Genomic DNA, 18,511 nt, shown 5'->3' with positions numbered 1-18,511 from the left:
GTTTTTATCATTTGTATTGGAAACAACATTGTCATATGTCTTTTCTTGAATCTAAATAATACGAAACCTCGCTCTATGATTTGAAGTTAAAATCCTCAAATATGGTATAATAGTGACTTTTTTCACGTTTTTAATGTAGTTTGATATTACGTAATATATATTCATTTTTACCAATATTTCGATACTATTTCATGTAGTATCACGATATGTGATTTGGCCTTCAAATCTTAGAATTTCGCATAATATTGCATTTTAAGCAAGTTTTCTTGCATTTTGTTTCGTACGAAAAATCATCGAATTTAGCAATATTTTGACGTTTATCATCCCTTTTCCTTTATGTGATTTAGACAAAATATCAATCGAATTAGGCAATATTTTGCCGTTTTCTAACGTTTTTGTGAATTTTCAGTTTATTGTTATTAATTCATTAAATATACGATAAAAATGATGCAAACACATAATTGATTAGATAATAACCTTAAATACTTCATTTTCAATCAACCATTAGTTTCTCATTAGAATACTGAGTAGGATATTGAAAAGGGGAGAAGTTCGGTTTTATATTGCATGTATCGACGTTTCAGCAGGATTAGAGCGGCTTTACGTGTACATCTTCCATCGGTAATATAAACGGATAATCAGGAACATTTTAGTTATATAATGAAAACACATTGATTTTTATCATTTGTATTGGAAACAACATTGTCATATGTCTTTTCTTGGATCTAAATAATACGAAACCTCGCTCTATGATTTTAAGTTAAAATCCTCAAATATGGTAAAATAGTGACTTTTCACGTTTATCATGTAGTTTGATATTACGTAAATATATTCATTTTTACCAATATTTCGATACTATTTCATGTAGTATCACGATATGTCAGTTGGCGTTCAAATCTCAGAATTTCGCATAATATTGCATTTTAAGCAAGTTTTTTTGCATTTTGTTTCGTACGAAAAATCATCGAATTTAGCAATATTTTCACGTTTATTACCTCCTTTTCTTTTATGTGATTTAAACAAAATGTCATCGAATTAGGCAATATTTTGCCGTTTTTTCACGTTTTTGTGAAATTTCAGTTTATTGTTATTAATTCATTAAATATACGATAAAAATGATGCAAACACATAATTCATTAGATAATAACCTTAAATACTTCATTTTCAATCATCTATTTGTTTCTCGTTAAAATACTGAGTAAGATATTGAAAAGGGGAGCAGTTCGGTTTTTATTGCATATATCGACGTTTCAGCCGGATTAGAGCGGTTTTACGTGTACATCTTCCATCGGTAATATAAACGGAAAATCAGGAACATTTTAGTTAATTCCATTGGTTTTTATCATTTGTATTGGAAACAACATTGTCATATGTCTTTTCTTGGATCTAAATAATACGAAACCTCGCTCTATGATTTGAAGTTAAAATCCTCAAATATGGTATAATAGTGACTTTTTTCACGTTTTTAATGTAGTTTGATATTACGTATATATATTCATTTTTACCAATATTTCGATACTATTTCATGTAGTATCACAATATGTGATTTGGCCTTCAAATCTTAGAATTTCGCATAATATTGCATTTTAAGCAAGTTTTCTTGCATTTTGTTTCGAACGAAAAATCATCGAATTTAGCAATATTTTGACGTTTATTATCTCCTTTTCCTTTATGTGATTTAAACAAAATATCATCGAATTAGGCAGTATTTTGCCGTTTTTTAACGTTTTTGTGAATTTTCAGTTTATTGTTATTAATTCATTAAATATACGATAAAAATGATGCAAACACATAATTGATTAGATAATAACCTTAAATACTTCATTTTCAATCATCTATTTGTTTCTCGTTAAAATACTGAGTAAGATATTGAAAAGGGGAGAAGTTCGGTTTTTATTGCATATATCGACGTTTCAGCCGGATTAGAGCGGTTTTACGTGTACATTTTCCATCGGTAATATAAACGGAAAATCAGGAACATTTTAGTTAATTCCATTGGTTTTTATCATTTGTATTGGAAACAACATTGTCATATGTCTTTTCTTGGATCTAAATAATACGAAACCTCGCTCTATGATTTGAAGTTAAAATCCTCAAATATGGTAAAATAGTGACTTTTCACGTTTTTCATGTAGTTTGATATTACGTAAATATATTCATTTTTACCAATATTTCGATACTATTTCATGTAGTATCACGATATGTCAGTTGGCGTTCAAATCTCAGAATTTCGCATAATATTGCATTTTAAGCAAGTTTTTTTGCATTTTGTTTCGTACGAAAAATCATCGAATTTAGCAATATTTTCACGTTTATTACCTCCTTTTCTTTTATGTGATTTAAACAAAATGTCATCGAATTAGGCAATATTTTGCCGTTTTTTCACGTTTTTGTGAAATTTCAGTTTATTGTTATTAATTCATTAAATATACGATAAAAATGATGCAAACACATAATTCATTAGATAATAACCTTAAATACTTCATTTTCAATCATCTATTTGTTTCTCGTTAAAATACTGAGTAAGATATTGAAAAGGGGAGAAGTTCGGTTTATATTGCATGTATCGACGTTTCAGCAGGATTAGAGCGGCTTTACGTGTACATCTTCCATCGGTAATATAAACGGATAATCAGGAACATTTTAGTTATTACTAATGAAAACACATTGATTTTTATCATTTTTATTGGAAACAACATTGTCATATGTCTTTTCTTGGATCTAAATAAAACGAAACCTCGCTCTATGATTTGAAGTTAAAATCCTCAAATATGATAAAATAGTGACTTTTTCACGTTAATCATTTAGTTTGATATTACGTAAATATATTCATTTTTACCAATATTTCGATACTATTTCATGTAGTATCACAATATGTGATTTGGCCTTCAAATCTTAGAATTTCGCATAATATTGCATTTTAAGCAAGTTTTCTTGCATTTTGTTTCGAACGAAAAATCATCGAATTTAGCAATATTTTGACGTTTATTATCTCCTTTTCCTTTATGTGATTTAAACAAAATATCATCGAATTAGGCAGTATTTTGCCGTTTTTTAACGTTTTTGTGAATTTTCAGTTTATTGTTATTAATTCATTAAATATACGATAAAAATGATGCAAACACATAATTGATTAGATAATAACCTTAAATACTTCATTTTCAATCATCTATTTGTTTCTCGTTAAAATACTGAGTAAGATATTGAAAAGGGGAGAAGTTCGGTTTTTATTGCATATATCGACGTTTCAGCCGGATTAGAGCGGTTTTACGTGTACATTTTCCATCGGTAATATAAACGGAAAATCAGGAACATTTTAGTTAATTCCATTGGTTTTTATCATTTGTATTGGAAACAACATTGTCATATGTCTTTTCTTGGATCTAAATAATACGAAACCTCGCTCTATGATTTGAAGTTAAAATCCTCAAATATGGTAAAATAGTGACTTTTCACGTTTTTCATGTAGTTTGATATTACGTAAATATATTCATTTTTACCAATATTTCGATACTATTTCATGTAGTATCACGATATGTCAGTTGGCGTTCAAATCTCAGAATTTCGCATAATATTGCATTTTAAGCAAGTTTTTTTGCATTTTGTTTCGTACGAAAAATCATCGAATTTAGCAATATTTTGACGTTTATTACCTCCTTTTCTTTTATGTGATTTAAACAAAATGTCATCGAATTAGGCAATATTTTGCCGTTTTTTCACGTTTTTGTGAAATTTCAGTTTATTGTTATTAATTCATTAAATATACGATAAAAATGATGCAAACACATAATTCATTAGATAATAACCTTAAATACTTCATTTTCAATCATCTATTTGTTTCTCGTTAAAATACTGAGTAAGATATTGAAAAGGGGAGCAGTTCGGTTTTTATTGCATATATCGACGTTTCAGCCGGATTAGAGCGGTTTTACGTGTACATCTTCCATCGGTAATATAAACGGAAAATCAGGAACATTTTAGTTAATTCCATTGGTTTTTATCATTTGTATTGGAAACAACATTGTCATATGTCTTTTCTTGGATCTAAATAATACGAAACCTCGCTCTATGATTTGAAGTTAAAATCCTCAAATATGGTATAATAGTGACTTTTTTCACGTTTTTAATGTAGTTTGATATTACGTATATATATTCATTTTTACCAATATTTCGATACTATTTCATGTAGTATCACGATATGTGATTTGGCCTTCAAATCTTAGAATTTCGCATAATATTGCATTTTAAGCAAGTTTTCTTGCATTTTGTTTCGTACGAAAAATCATCGAATTTAGCAATATTTTTACGTTTATCATCCCCTTTTCCTTTATGTGATTTAGACAAAATATCAACGAATTAGGCAATATTTTGCCGTTTTCTACTTTTTTGTGAATTTTCAGTTTATTGTTAATAATTCATTAAATATACGATAAAAATGATGCAAACACATAATTGATTAGAAATTAACCTTAAATACTTCATTTTCAATCAACCATTAGTTTCTCATTAGAATACTGAGTAGGATATTGAAAAGGGGAGAAGTTCGGTTTATATTGCATGTATCGACGTTTCAGCAGGATTAGAGCGGCTTTACGTGTACATCTTCCATCGGTAATATAAACGGATAATCAGGAACATTTTAGTTATTACTAATGAAAACACATTGATTTTTATCATTTTTATTGGAAACAACATTGTCATATGTCTTTTCTTGGATCTAAATAAAACGAAACCTCGCTCTATGATTTGAAGTTAAAATCCTCAAATATGATAAAATAGTGACTTTTTCACGTTAATCATTTAGTTTGATATTACGTAAATATATTCATTTTTATCAATATTTCGATACTATTTCATGTAGTATCACAATATGTGATTTGGCCTTCAAATCTCAGAATGTCGCATAATATTGCATTTTAAGCAAGTTTTCTTGCATTTTGTTTCGAACGAAAAGTCATCGAATTTAGCAATATTTTGACGTTTATTATCTCCTTTTCCTTTATGTGATTTAAACAAAATATCATCGAATTAGGCAATATTTTGCCGTTTTTTAACGTTTTTGTGAATTTTCAGTTTATTGTTATTAATTCATTAAATATACGATAAAAATGATGCAAACACATAATTGATTAGATAATAACCTTAAATACTTCATTTTCAATCATCTATTTGTTTCTCGTTAAAATACTGAGTAAGATATTGAAAAGGGGAGAAGTTCGGTTTTTATTGCATATATCGACGTTTCAGCCGGATTAGAGCGGTTTTACGTGTACATTTTCCATCGGTAATATAAACGGAAAATCAGGAACATTTTAGTTAATTCCATTGGTTTTTATCATTTGTATTGAAAACAACATTGTCATATGTCTTTTCTTGGATCTAAATAATACGAAACCTCGCTCTATGATTTGAAGTTAAAATCCTCAAATATGGTAAAATAGTGACTTTTTTCACGTTTTTCATGTAGTTTGATATTACGTAAATATATTCATTTTTACCAATATTTCGATACTATTTCATGTACTATCACGATATGTCAGTTGGCCTTCAAATCTCAGAATTTCGCATAATATTGCATTTTAAGCAAGTTTTTTTGCGTTTTGTTTCGTACGAAAAATCATCGAATATAGCAATATTTTGACGTTTATTATCTCCTTTTCCTTTATGTGATTTAAACAAAATATCATCGAATTAGGCAATATTTTGCCGTTTTTCCACGTTTTTGTGAATTTTCAGTTTATTGTTATTAATTCATTAAATATACGATAAAAATGATGCAAACACATAATTGATTAGATAATAACCTTAAATACTTCATTTTCAATCATCTATTTGTTTCTCGTTAAAATACTGAGTAAGATATTGAAAAGGGGGGAAGTTCGGTTTTTATTGCATATATCGACGTTTCAGCCGGATTAGAGCGGTTTTACGTGTACATCTTCATTCGGTAAAATAAACGGAAAATCAGGAACATTTTAGTTAATTCTATTGGTTTTTATCATTTGTATTGGAAACAACATTGTCATATGTCTTTTCTTGGATCTAAATAATACGAAACCTCGCTCTATGATTTGAAGTTAAAATCCTCAAATATGGTAAAATAGTGACTTTTTTCACGTTTTTCATGTAGTTTGATATTACGTAAATATATTCATTTTTACCAATATTTCGATACTATTTCATGTAGTATCACGATATGTGAGTTGGCCTTCAAATCTCAGAATTTCGCATAATATTGCATTTTAAGCAAGTTTTTTTGCATTTTGTTTCGTACGAAAAATCATCGAATATAGCAATATTTTGACGTTTATTATCTCATTTTCCTTTATGTGATTTCAACAAAATATCATCGAATTAGGCAATAATTTTGCCGTTTTTCCACGTTTTTGTGAATTTTCAGTTTATTGTTATTAATTCATTAAATATACGATAAAAATTATGCAAACACATAATTGATTAGATAATAACCTTAAATACTTCATTTTCAATCATCTATTTGTTTCTCGTTAAAATACTGAGTAAGATATTGAAAAGGGGAGAAGTTCGGTTTTTAGTGCATATATCGACGTTTCAGCCGGATTAGAGCGGTTTTACGTGTATATCTTCCATCGGTAATATAAACGGAAAATCAGGAACATTTTAGTTAATTCCATTGGTTTTTATCATTTGTATTGGAAACAACATTGTCATATGTCTTTTCTTGGATCTAAATAATACGAAACCTCGCTCTATGATTTGAAGTTAAAATCCTCAAATATGGTATAATAGTGACATTTTTCACGTTTTTAATGTAGTTTGATATTACGTATATATATTCATTTTTACCAATATTTCGATACTATTTCATGTAGTATCACGATATGTGATTTGGCCTTCAAATCTTAGAATTTCGCATAATATTGCATTTTAAGCAAGTTTTCTTGCATTTTGTTTCGTACGAAAAATCATCGAATTTAGCAATATTTTTACGTTTATCATCCCCTTTTCCTTTATGTGTTTTAGACAAAATATCAAGGAATTAGGCAATATTTTGCCGTTTTTCCACTTTTTTGTGAATTTTCAGTTTATTGTTAATAATTCATTAAATATACGATAAAAATGATGCAAACACATAATTGATTAGAAATTAACCTTAAATACTTCATTTTCAATCAACCATTAGTTTCTCATTAGAATACTGAGTAGGATATTGAAAAGGGGAGAAGTTCGGTTTATATTGCATGTATCGACGTTTCAGCAGGATTAGAGCGGCTTTACGTGTACATCTTCCATCGGTAATATAAACGGATAATCAGGAACATTTTAGTTATTACTAATGAAAACACATTGATTTTTATCATTTTTATTGGAAACAACATTGTCATATGTCTTTTCTTGGATCTAAATAAAACGAAACCTCGCTCTATGATTTGAAGTTAAAATCCTCAAATATGATAAAATAATGACTTTTTCACGTTAATCATTTAGTTTGATATTACGTAAATATATTCATTTTTACCAATATTTCGATACTATTTCATGTAGTATCACAATATGTGATTTGGCCTTCAAATCTCAGAATGTCGCATAATATTGCATTTTAAGCAAGTTTTCTTGCATTTTGTTTCGAACGAAAAATCATCGAATTTAGCAATATTTTGACGTTTATTATCTCCTTTTCCTTTATGTGATTTAAACAAAATATCATCGAATTAGGCAATATTTTGCCGTTTTTTAACGTTTTTGTGAATTTTCAGTTTATTGTTATTAATTCATTAAATATACGATAAAAATGATGCAAACACATAATTGATTAGATAATAACCTTAAATACTTCATTTTCAATCATCTATTTGTTTCTCGTTAAAATACTGAGTAAGATATTGAAAAGGGGAGAAGTTCGGTTTTTATTGCATATATCGACGTTTCAGCCGGATTAGAGCGGTTTTACGTGTACATTTTCCATCGGTAATATAAACGGAAAATCAGGAACATTTTAGTTAATTCCATTGGTTTTTATCATTTGTATTGAAAACAACATTGTCATATGTCTTTTCTTGGATCTAAATAATACGAAACCTCGCTCTATGATTTGAAGTTAAAATCCTCAAATATGGTAAAATAGTGACTTTTTTCACGTTTTTCATGTAGTTTGATATTACGTAAATATATTCATTTTTACCAATATTTCGATACTATTTCATGTACTATCACGATATGTCAGTTGGCCTTCAAATCTCAGAATTTCGCATAATATTGCATTTTAAGCAAGTTTTTTTGCGTTTTGTTTCGTACGAAAAATCATCGAATATAGCAATATTTTGACGTTTATTATCTCCTTTTCCTTTATGTGATTTAAACAAAATATCATCGAATTAGGCAATATTTTGCCGTTTTTCCACGTTTTTGTGAATTTTCAGTTTATTGTTATTAATTCATTAAATATACGATAAAAATGATGCAAACACATAATTGATTAGATAATAACCTTAAATACTTCATTTTCAATCATCTATTTGTTTCTCGTTAAAATACTGAGTAAGATATTGAAAAGGGGGGAAGTTCGGTTTTTATTGCATATATCGACGTTTCAGCCGGATTAGAGCGGTTTTACGTGTACATCTTCATTCGGTAAAATAAACGGAAAATCAGGAACATTTTAGTTAATTCCATTGGTTTTTATCATTTGTATTGGAAACAACATTGTCATATGTCTTTTCTTGGATCTAAATAATACGAAACCTCGCTCTATGATTTGAAGTTAAAATCCTCAAATATGGTAAAATAGTGACTTTTTTCACGTTTTTCATGTAGTTTGATATTACGTAAATATATTCATTTTTACCAATATTTCGATACTATTTCATGTAGTATCACGATATGTGAGTTGGCCTTCAAATCTCAGAATTTCGCATAATATTGCATTTTAAGCAAGTTTTTTTGCATTTTGTTTCGTACGAAAAATCATCGAATATAGCAATATTTTGACGTTTATTATCTCATTTTCCTTTATGTGATTTCAACAAAATATCATCGAATTAGGCAATAATTTTGCCGTTTTTCCACGTTTTTGTGAATTTTCAGTTTATTGTTATTAATTCATTAAATATACGATAAAAATGATGCAAACACATAATTTATTAGATAATAACCTTAAATACTTCATTTTCAATCATCTATTTGTTTCTCGTTAAAATACTGAGTAAGATATTGAAAAGGGGAGAAGTTCGGTTTTTTTGCATATATCGACGTTTCAACCGGATTAGAGCGGTTTTACGTGTATATCTTCCATCGGTAATATAAACGGAAAATCAGGAACATTTTAGTTAATTCCATTGGTTTTTATCATTTGTATTGGAAACAACATTGTCATATGTCATTTCTTGAATCTAAATAATACGAAACCTCGCTCTATGATTTGAAGTTAAAATCCTCAAATATGGTAAAATAGTGACTTTTTTCACGTTTTTAATGTAGTTTGATATTACGTAAATATATTCATTTTTACCAATATTTCGATACTATTTCATGTAGTATCACAATATGTGATTTGGCCTTCAAATCTTAGAATTTCGCATAATATTGCATTTTAAGCAAGTTTTCTTGCATTTTGTTTCGAACGAAAAATCATCGAATTTAGCAATATTTTGACGTTTATTATCTCCTTTTCCTTTATGTGATTTAAACAAAATATCATCGAATTAGGCAGTATTTTGCCGTTTTTTAACGTTTTTGTGAATTTTCAGTTTATTGTTATTAATTCATTAAATATACGATAAAAATGATGCAAACACATAATTGATTAGATAATAACCTTAAATACTTCATTTTCAATCATCTATTTGTTTCTCGTTAAAATACTGAGTAAGATATTGAAAAGGGGAGAAGTTCGGTTTTTATTGCATATATCGACGTTTCAGCCGGATTAGAGCGGTTTTACGTGTACATTTTCCATCGGTAATATAAACGGAAAATCAGGAACATTTTAGTTAATTCCATTGGTTTTTATCATTTGTATTGGAAACAACATTGTCATATGTCTTTTCTTGGATCTAAATAATACGAAACCTCGCTCTATGATTTTAAGTTAAAATCCTCAAATATGGTAAAATAGTGACTTTTCACGTTTTTCATGTAGTTTGATATTACGTAAATATATTCATTTTTACCAATATTTCGATACTATTTCATGTAGTATCACGATATGTCAGTTGGCGTTCAAATCTCAGAATTTCGCATAATATTGCATTTTAAGCAAGTTTTTTTGCATTTTGTTTCGTACGAAAAATCATCGAATTTAGCAATATTTTCACGTTTATTACCTCCTTTTCTTTTATGTGATTTAAACAAAATGTCATCGAATTAGGCAATATTTTGCCGTTTTTCACGTTTTTGTGAAATTTCAGTTTATTGTTATTAATTCATTAAATATACGATAAAAATGATGCAAACACATAATTCATTAGATAATAACCTTAAATACTTCATTTTCAATCATCTATTTGTTTCTCGTTAAAATACTGAGTAAGATATTGAAAAGGGGAGCAGTTCGGTTTTTATTGCATATATCGACGTTTCAGCCGGATTAGAGCGGTTTTACGTGTACATCTTCCATCGGTAATATAAACGGAAAATCAGGAACATTTTAGTTAATTCCATTGGTTTTTATCATTTGTATTAGAAACAACATTGTCATATGTCTTTTCTTGGATCTAAATAATACGAAACCTCGCTCTATGATTTGAAGTTAAAATCCTCAAATATGGTATAATAGTGACTTTTTCACGTTTTTAATGTAGTTTGATATTACGTATATATATTCATTTTTACCAATATTTCGATACTATTTCATGTAGTATCACAATATGTGATTTGGCCTTCAAATCTTAGAATTTCGCATAATATTGCATTTTAAGCAAGTTTTCTTGCATTTTGTTTCGAACGAAAAATCATCGAATTTAGCAATATTTTGACGTTTATTATCTCCTTTTCCTTTATGTGATTTAAACAAAATATCATCGAATTAGGCAGTATTTTGCCGTTTTTTAACGTTTTTGTGAATTTTCAGTTTATTGTTATTAATTCATTAAATATACGATAAAAATGATGCAAACACATAATTGATTAGATAATAACCTTAAATACTTCATTTTCAATCATCTATTTGTTTCTCGTTAAAATACTGAGTAAGATATTGAAAAGGGGAGAAGTTCGGTTTTTATTGCATATATCGACGTTTCAGCCGGATTAGAGCGGTTTTACGTGTACATTTTCCATCGGTAATATAAACGGAAAATCAGGAACATTTTAGTTAATTCCATTGGTTTTTATCATTTGTATTGGAAACAACATTGTCATATGTCTTTTCTTGGATCTAAATAATACGAAACCTCGCTCTATGATTTGAAGTTAAAATCCTCAAATATGGTAAAATAGTGACTTTTCACGTTTTTCATGTAGTTTGATATTACGTAAATATATTCATTTTTACCAATATTTCGATACTATTTCATGTAGTATCACGATATGTCAGTTGGCGTTCAAATCTCAGAATTTCGCATAATATTGCATTTTAAGCAAGTTTTTTTGCATTTTGTTTCGTACGAAAAATCATCGAATTTAGCAATATTTTCACGTTTATTACCTCCTTTTCTTTTATGTGATTTAAACAAAATGTCATCGAATTAGGCAATATTTTGCCGTTTTTTCACGTTTTTGTGAAATTTCAGTTTATTGTTATTAATTCATTAAATATACGATAAAAATGATGCAAACACATAATTCATTAGATAATAACCTTAAATACTTCATTTTCAATCATCTATTTGTTTCTCGTTAAAATACTGAGTAAGATATTGAAAAGGGGAGCAGTTCGGTTTTTATTGCATATATCGACGTTTCAGCCGGATTAGAGCGGTTTTACGTGTACATCTTCCATCGGTAATATAAACGGAAAATCAGGAACATTTTAGTTAATTCCATTGGTTTTTATCATTTGTATTGGAAACAACATTGTCATATGTCTTTTCTTGGATCTAAATAATACGAAACCTCGCTCTATGATTTGAAGTTAAAATCCTCAAATATGGTATAATAGTGACTTTTTTCACGTTTTTAATGTAGTTTGATATTACGTATATATATTCATTTTTACCAATATTTCGATACTATTTCATGTAGTATCACGATATGTGATTTGGCCTTCAAATCTTAGAATTTCGCATAATATTGCATTTTAAGCAAGTTTTCTTGCATTTTGTTTCGTACGAAAAATCATCGAATTTAGCAATATTTTTACGTTTATCATCCCCTTTTCCTTTATGTGATTTAGACAAAATATCAACGAATTAGGCAATATTTTGCCGTTTTTCCACTTTTTTGTGAATTTTCAGTTTATTGTTAATAATTCATTAAATATACGATAAAAATGATGCAAACACATAATTGATTAGAAATTAAACTTAAATACTTCATTTTCAATCAACCATTAGTTTCTCATTAGAATACTGAGTAGGATATTGAAAAGGGGAGAAGTTCGGTTTATATTGCATGTATCGACGTTTCAGCAGGATTAGAGCGGCTTTACGTGTACATCTTCCATCGGTAATATAAACGGATAATCAGGAACATTTTAGTTATTACTAATGAAAACACATTGATTTTTATCATTTTTATTGGAAACAACATTGTCATATGTCTTTTCTTGGATCTAAATAAAACGAAACCTCGCTCTATGATTTGAAGTTAAAATCCTCAAATATGATAAAATAGTGACTTTTTCACGTTAATCATTTAGTTTGATATTACGTAAATATATTCATTTTTACCAATATTTCGATACTATTTCATGTAGTATCACAATATGTGATTTGGCCTTCAAATCTTAGAATTTCGCATAATATTGCATTTTAAGCAAGTTTTCTTGCATTTTGTTTCGAACGAAAAATCATCGAATTTAGCAATATTTTGACGTTTATTATCTCCTTTTCCTTTATGTGATTTAAACAAAATATCATCGAATTAGGCAGTATTTTGCCGTTTTTTAACGTTTTTGTGAATTTTCAGTTTATTGTTATTAATTCATTAAATATACGATAAAAATGATGCAAACACATAATTGATTAGATAATAACCTTAAATACTTCATTTTCAATCATCTATTTGTTTCTCGTTAAAATACTGAGTAAGATATTGAAAAGGGGAGAAGTTCGGTTTTTATTGCATATATCGACGTTTCAGCCGGATTAGAGCGGTTTTACGTGTACATTTTCCATCGGTAATATAAACGGAAAATCAGGAACATTTTAGTTAATTCCATTGGTTTTTATCATTTGTATTGGAAACAACATTGTCATATGTCTTTTCTTGGATCTAAATAATACGAAACCTCGCTCTATGATTTGAAGTTAAAATCCTCAAATATGGTAAAATAGTGACTTTTCACGTTTTTCATGTAGTTTGATATTACGTAAATATATTCATTTTTACCAATATTTCGATACTATTTCATGTAGTATCACGATATGTCAGTTGGCGTTCAAATCTCAGAATTTCGCATAATATTGCATTTTAAGCAAGTTTTTTTGCATTTTGTTTCGTACGAAAAATCATCGAATTTAGCAATATTTTGACGTTTATTACCTCCTTTTCTTTTATGTGATTTAAACAAAATGTCATCGAATTAGGCAATATTTTGCCGTTTTTTCACGTTTTTGTGAAATTTCAGTTTATTGTTATTAATTCATTAAATATACGATAAAAATGATGCAAACACATAATTCATTAGATAATAACCTTAAATACTTCATTTTCAATCATCTATTTGTTTCTCGTTAAAATACTGAGTAAGATATTGAAAAGGGGAGCAGTTCGGTTTTTATTGCATATATCGACGTTTCAGCCGGATTAGAGCGGTTTTACGTGTACATCTTCCATCGGTAATATAAACGGAAAATCAGGAACATTTTAGTTAATTCCATTGGTTTTTATCATTTGTATTGGAAACAACATTGTCATATGTCTTTTCTTGGATCTAAATAATACGAAACCTCGCTCTATGATTTGAAGTTAAAATCCTCAAATATGGTATAATAGTGACTTTTTTCACGTTTTTAATGTAGTTTGATATTACGTATATATATTCATTTTTACCAATATTTCGATACTATTTCATGTAGTATCACGATATGTGATTTGGCCTTCAAATCTTAGAATTTCGCATAATATTGCATTTTAAGCAAGTTTTCTTGCATTTTGTTTCGTACGAAAAATCATCGAATTTAGCAATATTTTTACGTTTATCATCCCCTTTTCCTTTATGTGATTTAGACAAAATATCAACGAATTAGGCAATATTTTGCCGTTTTCTACTTTTTTGTGAATTTTCAGTTTATTGTTAATAATTCATTAAATATACGATAAAAATGATGCAAACACATAATTGATTAGAAATTAACCTTAAATACTTCATTTTCAATCAACCATTAGTTTCTCATTAGAATACTGAGTAGGATATTGAAAAGGGGAGAAGTTCGGTTTATATTGCATGTATCGACGTTTCAGCAGGATTAGAGCGGCTTTACGTGTACATCTTCCATCGGTAATATAAACGGATAATCAGGAACATTTTAGTTATTACTAATGAAAACACATTGATTTTTATCATTTTTATTGGAAACAACATTGTCATATGTCTTTTCTTGGATCTAAATAAAACGAAACCTCGCTCTATGATTTGAAGTTAAAATCCTCAAATATGATAAAATAGTGACTTTTTCACGTTAATCATTTAGTTTGATATTACGTAAATATATTCATTTTTACCAATATTTCGATACTATTTCATGTAGTATCACAATATGTGATTTGGCCTTCAAATTTCAGAATGTCGCATAATATTGCATTTTAAGCAAGTTTTCTTGCATTTTGTTTCGAACGAAAAGTCATCGAATTTAGCAATATTTTGACGTTTATTATCTCCTTTTCCTTTATGTGATTTAAACAAAATATCATCGAATTAGGCAATATTTTGCCGTTTTTTAACGTTTTTGTGAATTTTCAGTTTATTGTTATTAATTCATTAAATATACGATAAAAATGATGCAAACACATAATTGATTAGATAATAACCTTAAATACTTCATTTTCAATCATCTATTTGTTTCTCGTTAAAATACTGAGTAAGATATTGAAAAGGGGAGAAGTTCGGTTTTTATTGCATATATCGACGTTTCAGCCGGATTAGAGCGGTTTTACGTGTACATTTTCCATCGGTAATATAAACGGAAAATCAGGAACATTTTAGTTAATTCCATTGGTTTTTATCATTTGTATTGAAAACAACATTGTCATATGTCTTTTCTTGGATCTAAATAATACGAAACCTCGCTCTATGATTTGAAGTTAAAATCCTCAAATATGGTAAAATAGTGACTTTTTTCACGTTTTTCATGTAGTTTGATATTACGTAAATATATTCATTTTTACCAATATTTCGATACTATTTCATGTACTATCACGATATGTCAGTTGGCCTTCAAATCTCAGAATTTCGCATAATATTGCATTTTAAGCAAGTTTTTTTGCGTTTTGTTTCGTACGAAAAATCATCGAATATAGCAATATTTTGACGTTTATTATCTCCTTTTCCTTTATGTGATTTAAACAAAATATCATCGAATTAGGCAATATTTTGCCGTTTTTCCACGTTTTTGTGAATTTTCAGTTTATTGTTATTAATTCATTAAATATACGATAAAAATGATGCAAACACATAATTGATTAGATAATAACCTTAAATACTTCATTTTCAATCATCTATTTGTTTCTCGTTAAAATACTGAGTAAGATATTGAAAAGGGGGGAAGTTCGGTTTTTATTGCATATATCGACGTTTCAGCCGGATTAGAGCGGTTTTACGTGTACATCTTCATTCGGTAAAATAAACGGAAAATCAGGAACATTTTAGTTAATTCCATTGGTTTTTATCATTTGTATTGGAAACAACATTGTCATATGTCTTTTCTTGGATCTAAATAATACGAAACCTCGCTCTATGATTTGAAGTTAAAATCCTCAAATATGGTAAAATAGTGACTTTTTTCACGTTTTTCATGTAGTTTGATATTACGTAAATATATTCATTTTTACCAATATTTCGATACTATTTCATGTAGTATCACGATATGTGAGTTGGCCTTCAAATCTCAGAATTTCGCATAATATTGCATTTTAAGCAAGTTTTTTTGCATTTTGTTTCGTACGAAAAATCATCGAATATAGCAATATTTTGACGTTTATTATCTCATTTTCCTTTATGTGATTTCAACAAAATATCATCGAATTAGGCAATAATTTTGCCGTTTTTCCACGTTTTTGTGAATTTTCAGTTTATTGTTATTAATTCATTAAATATACGATAAAAATTATGCAAACACATAATTGATTAGATAATAACCTTAAATACTTCATTTTCAATCATCTATTTGTTTCTCGTTAAAATACTGAGTAAGATATTGAAAAGGGGAGAAGTTCGGTTTTTAGTGCATATATCGACGTTTCAGCCGGATTAGAGCGGTTTTACGTGTATATCTTCCATCGGTAATATAAACGGAAAATCAGGAACATTTTAGTTAATTCCATTGGTTTTTATCATTTGTATTGGAAACAACATTGTCATATGTCTTTTCTTGGATCTAAATAATACGAAACCTCGCTCTATGATTTGAAGTTAAAATCCTCAAATATGGTATAATAGTGACATTTTTCACGTTTTTAATGTAGTTTGATATTACGTATATATATTCATTTTTACCAATATTTCGATACTATTTCATGTAGTATCACGATATGTGATTTGGCCTTCAAATCTTAGAATTTCGCATAATATTGCATTTTAAGCAAGTTTTCTTGCATTTTGTTTCGTACGAAAAATCATCGAATTTAGCAATATTTTTACGTTTATCATCCCCTTTTCCTTTATGTGATTTAGACAAAATATCAAGGAATTAGGCAATATTTTGCCGTTTTTCCACTTTTTTGTGAATTTTCAGTTTATTGTTAATAATTCATTAAATATACGATAAAAATGATGCAAACACATAATTGATTAGAAATTAACCTTAAATACTTCATTTTCAATCAACCATTAGTTTCTCATTAGAATACTGAGTAGGATATTGAAAAGGGGAGAAGTTCGGTTTATATTGCATGTATCGACGTTTCAGCAGGATTAGAGCGGCTTTACGTGTACATCTTCCATCGGTAATATAAACGGATAATCAGGAACATTTTAGTTATTACTAATGAAAACACATTGATTTTTATCATTTTTATTGGAAACAACATTGTCATATGTCTTTTCTTGGATCTAAATAAAACGAAACCTCGCTCTATGATTTGAAGTTAAAATCCTCAAATATGATAAAATAATGACTTTTTCACGTTAATCATTTAGTTTGATATTACGTAAATATATTCATTTTTACCAATATTTCGATACTATTTCATGTAGTATCACAATATGTGATTTGGCCTTCAAATCTCAGAATGTCGCATAATATTGCATTTTAAGCAAGTTTTCTTGCATTTTGTTTCGAACGAAAAATCATCGAATTTAGCAATATTTTGACGTTTATTATCTCCTTTTCCTTTATGTGATTTAAACAAAATATCATCGAATTAGGCAATATTTTGCCGTTTTTTAACGTTTTTGTGAATTTTCAGTTTATTGTTATTAATTCATTAAATATACGATAAAAATGATGCAAACACATAATTGATTAGATAATAACCTTAAATACTTCATTTTCAATCATCTATTTGTTTCTCGTTAAAATACTGAGTAAGATATTGAAAAGGGGAGAAGTTCGGTTTTTATTGCATATATCGACGTTTCAGCCGGATTAGAGCGCTTTTACGTGTACATTTTCCATCGGTAATATAAACGGAAAATCAGGAACATTTTAGTTAATTCCATTGGTTTTTATCATTTGTATTGAAAACAACATTGTCATATGTCTTTTCTTGGATCTAAATAATACGAAACCTCGCTCTATGATTTGAAGTTAAAATCCTCAAATATGGTAAAATAGTGACTTTTTTCACGTTTTTCATGTAGTTTGATATTACGTAAATATATTCATTTTTACCAATATTTCGATACTATTTCATGTACTATCACGATATGTCAGTTGGCCTTCAAATCTCAGAATTTCGCATAATATTGCATTTTAAGCAAGTTTTTTTGCGTTTTGTTTCGTACGAAAAATCATCGAATATAGCAATATTTTGACGTTTATTATCTCCTTTTCCTTTATGTGATTTAAACAAAATATCATCGAATTAGGCAATATTTTGCCGTTTTTCCACGTTTTTGTGAATTTTCAGTTTATTGTTATTAATTCATTAAATATACGATAAAAATGATGCAAACACATAATTGATTAGATAATAACCTTAAATACTTCATTTTCAATCATCTATTTGTTTCTCGTTAAAATACTGAGTAAGATATTGAAAAGGGGGGAAGTTC

Source organism: Procambarus clarkii, chromosome 57, assembly GCF_040958095.1.
Source record: "Procambarus clarkii isolate CNS0578487 chromosome 57, FALCON_Pclarkii_2.0, whole genome shotgun sequence".
Taxonomy (NCBI): Eukaryota; Metazoa; Arthropoda; class Malacostraca; order Decapoda; family Cambaridae; genus Procambarus; species Procambarus clarkii.
Note: the sequence above shows the minus strand (reverse complement) of the source record.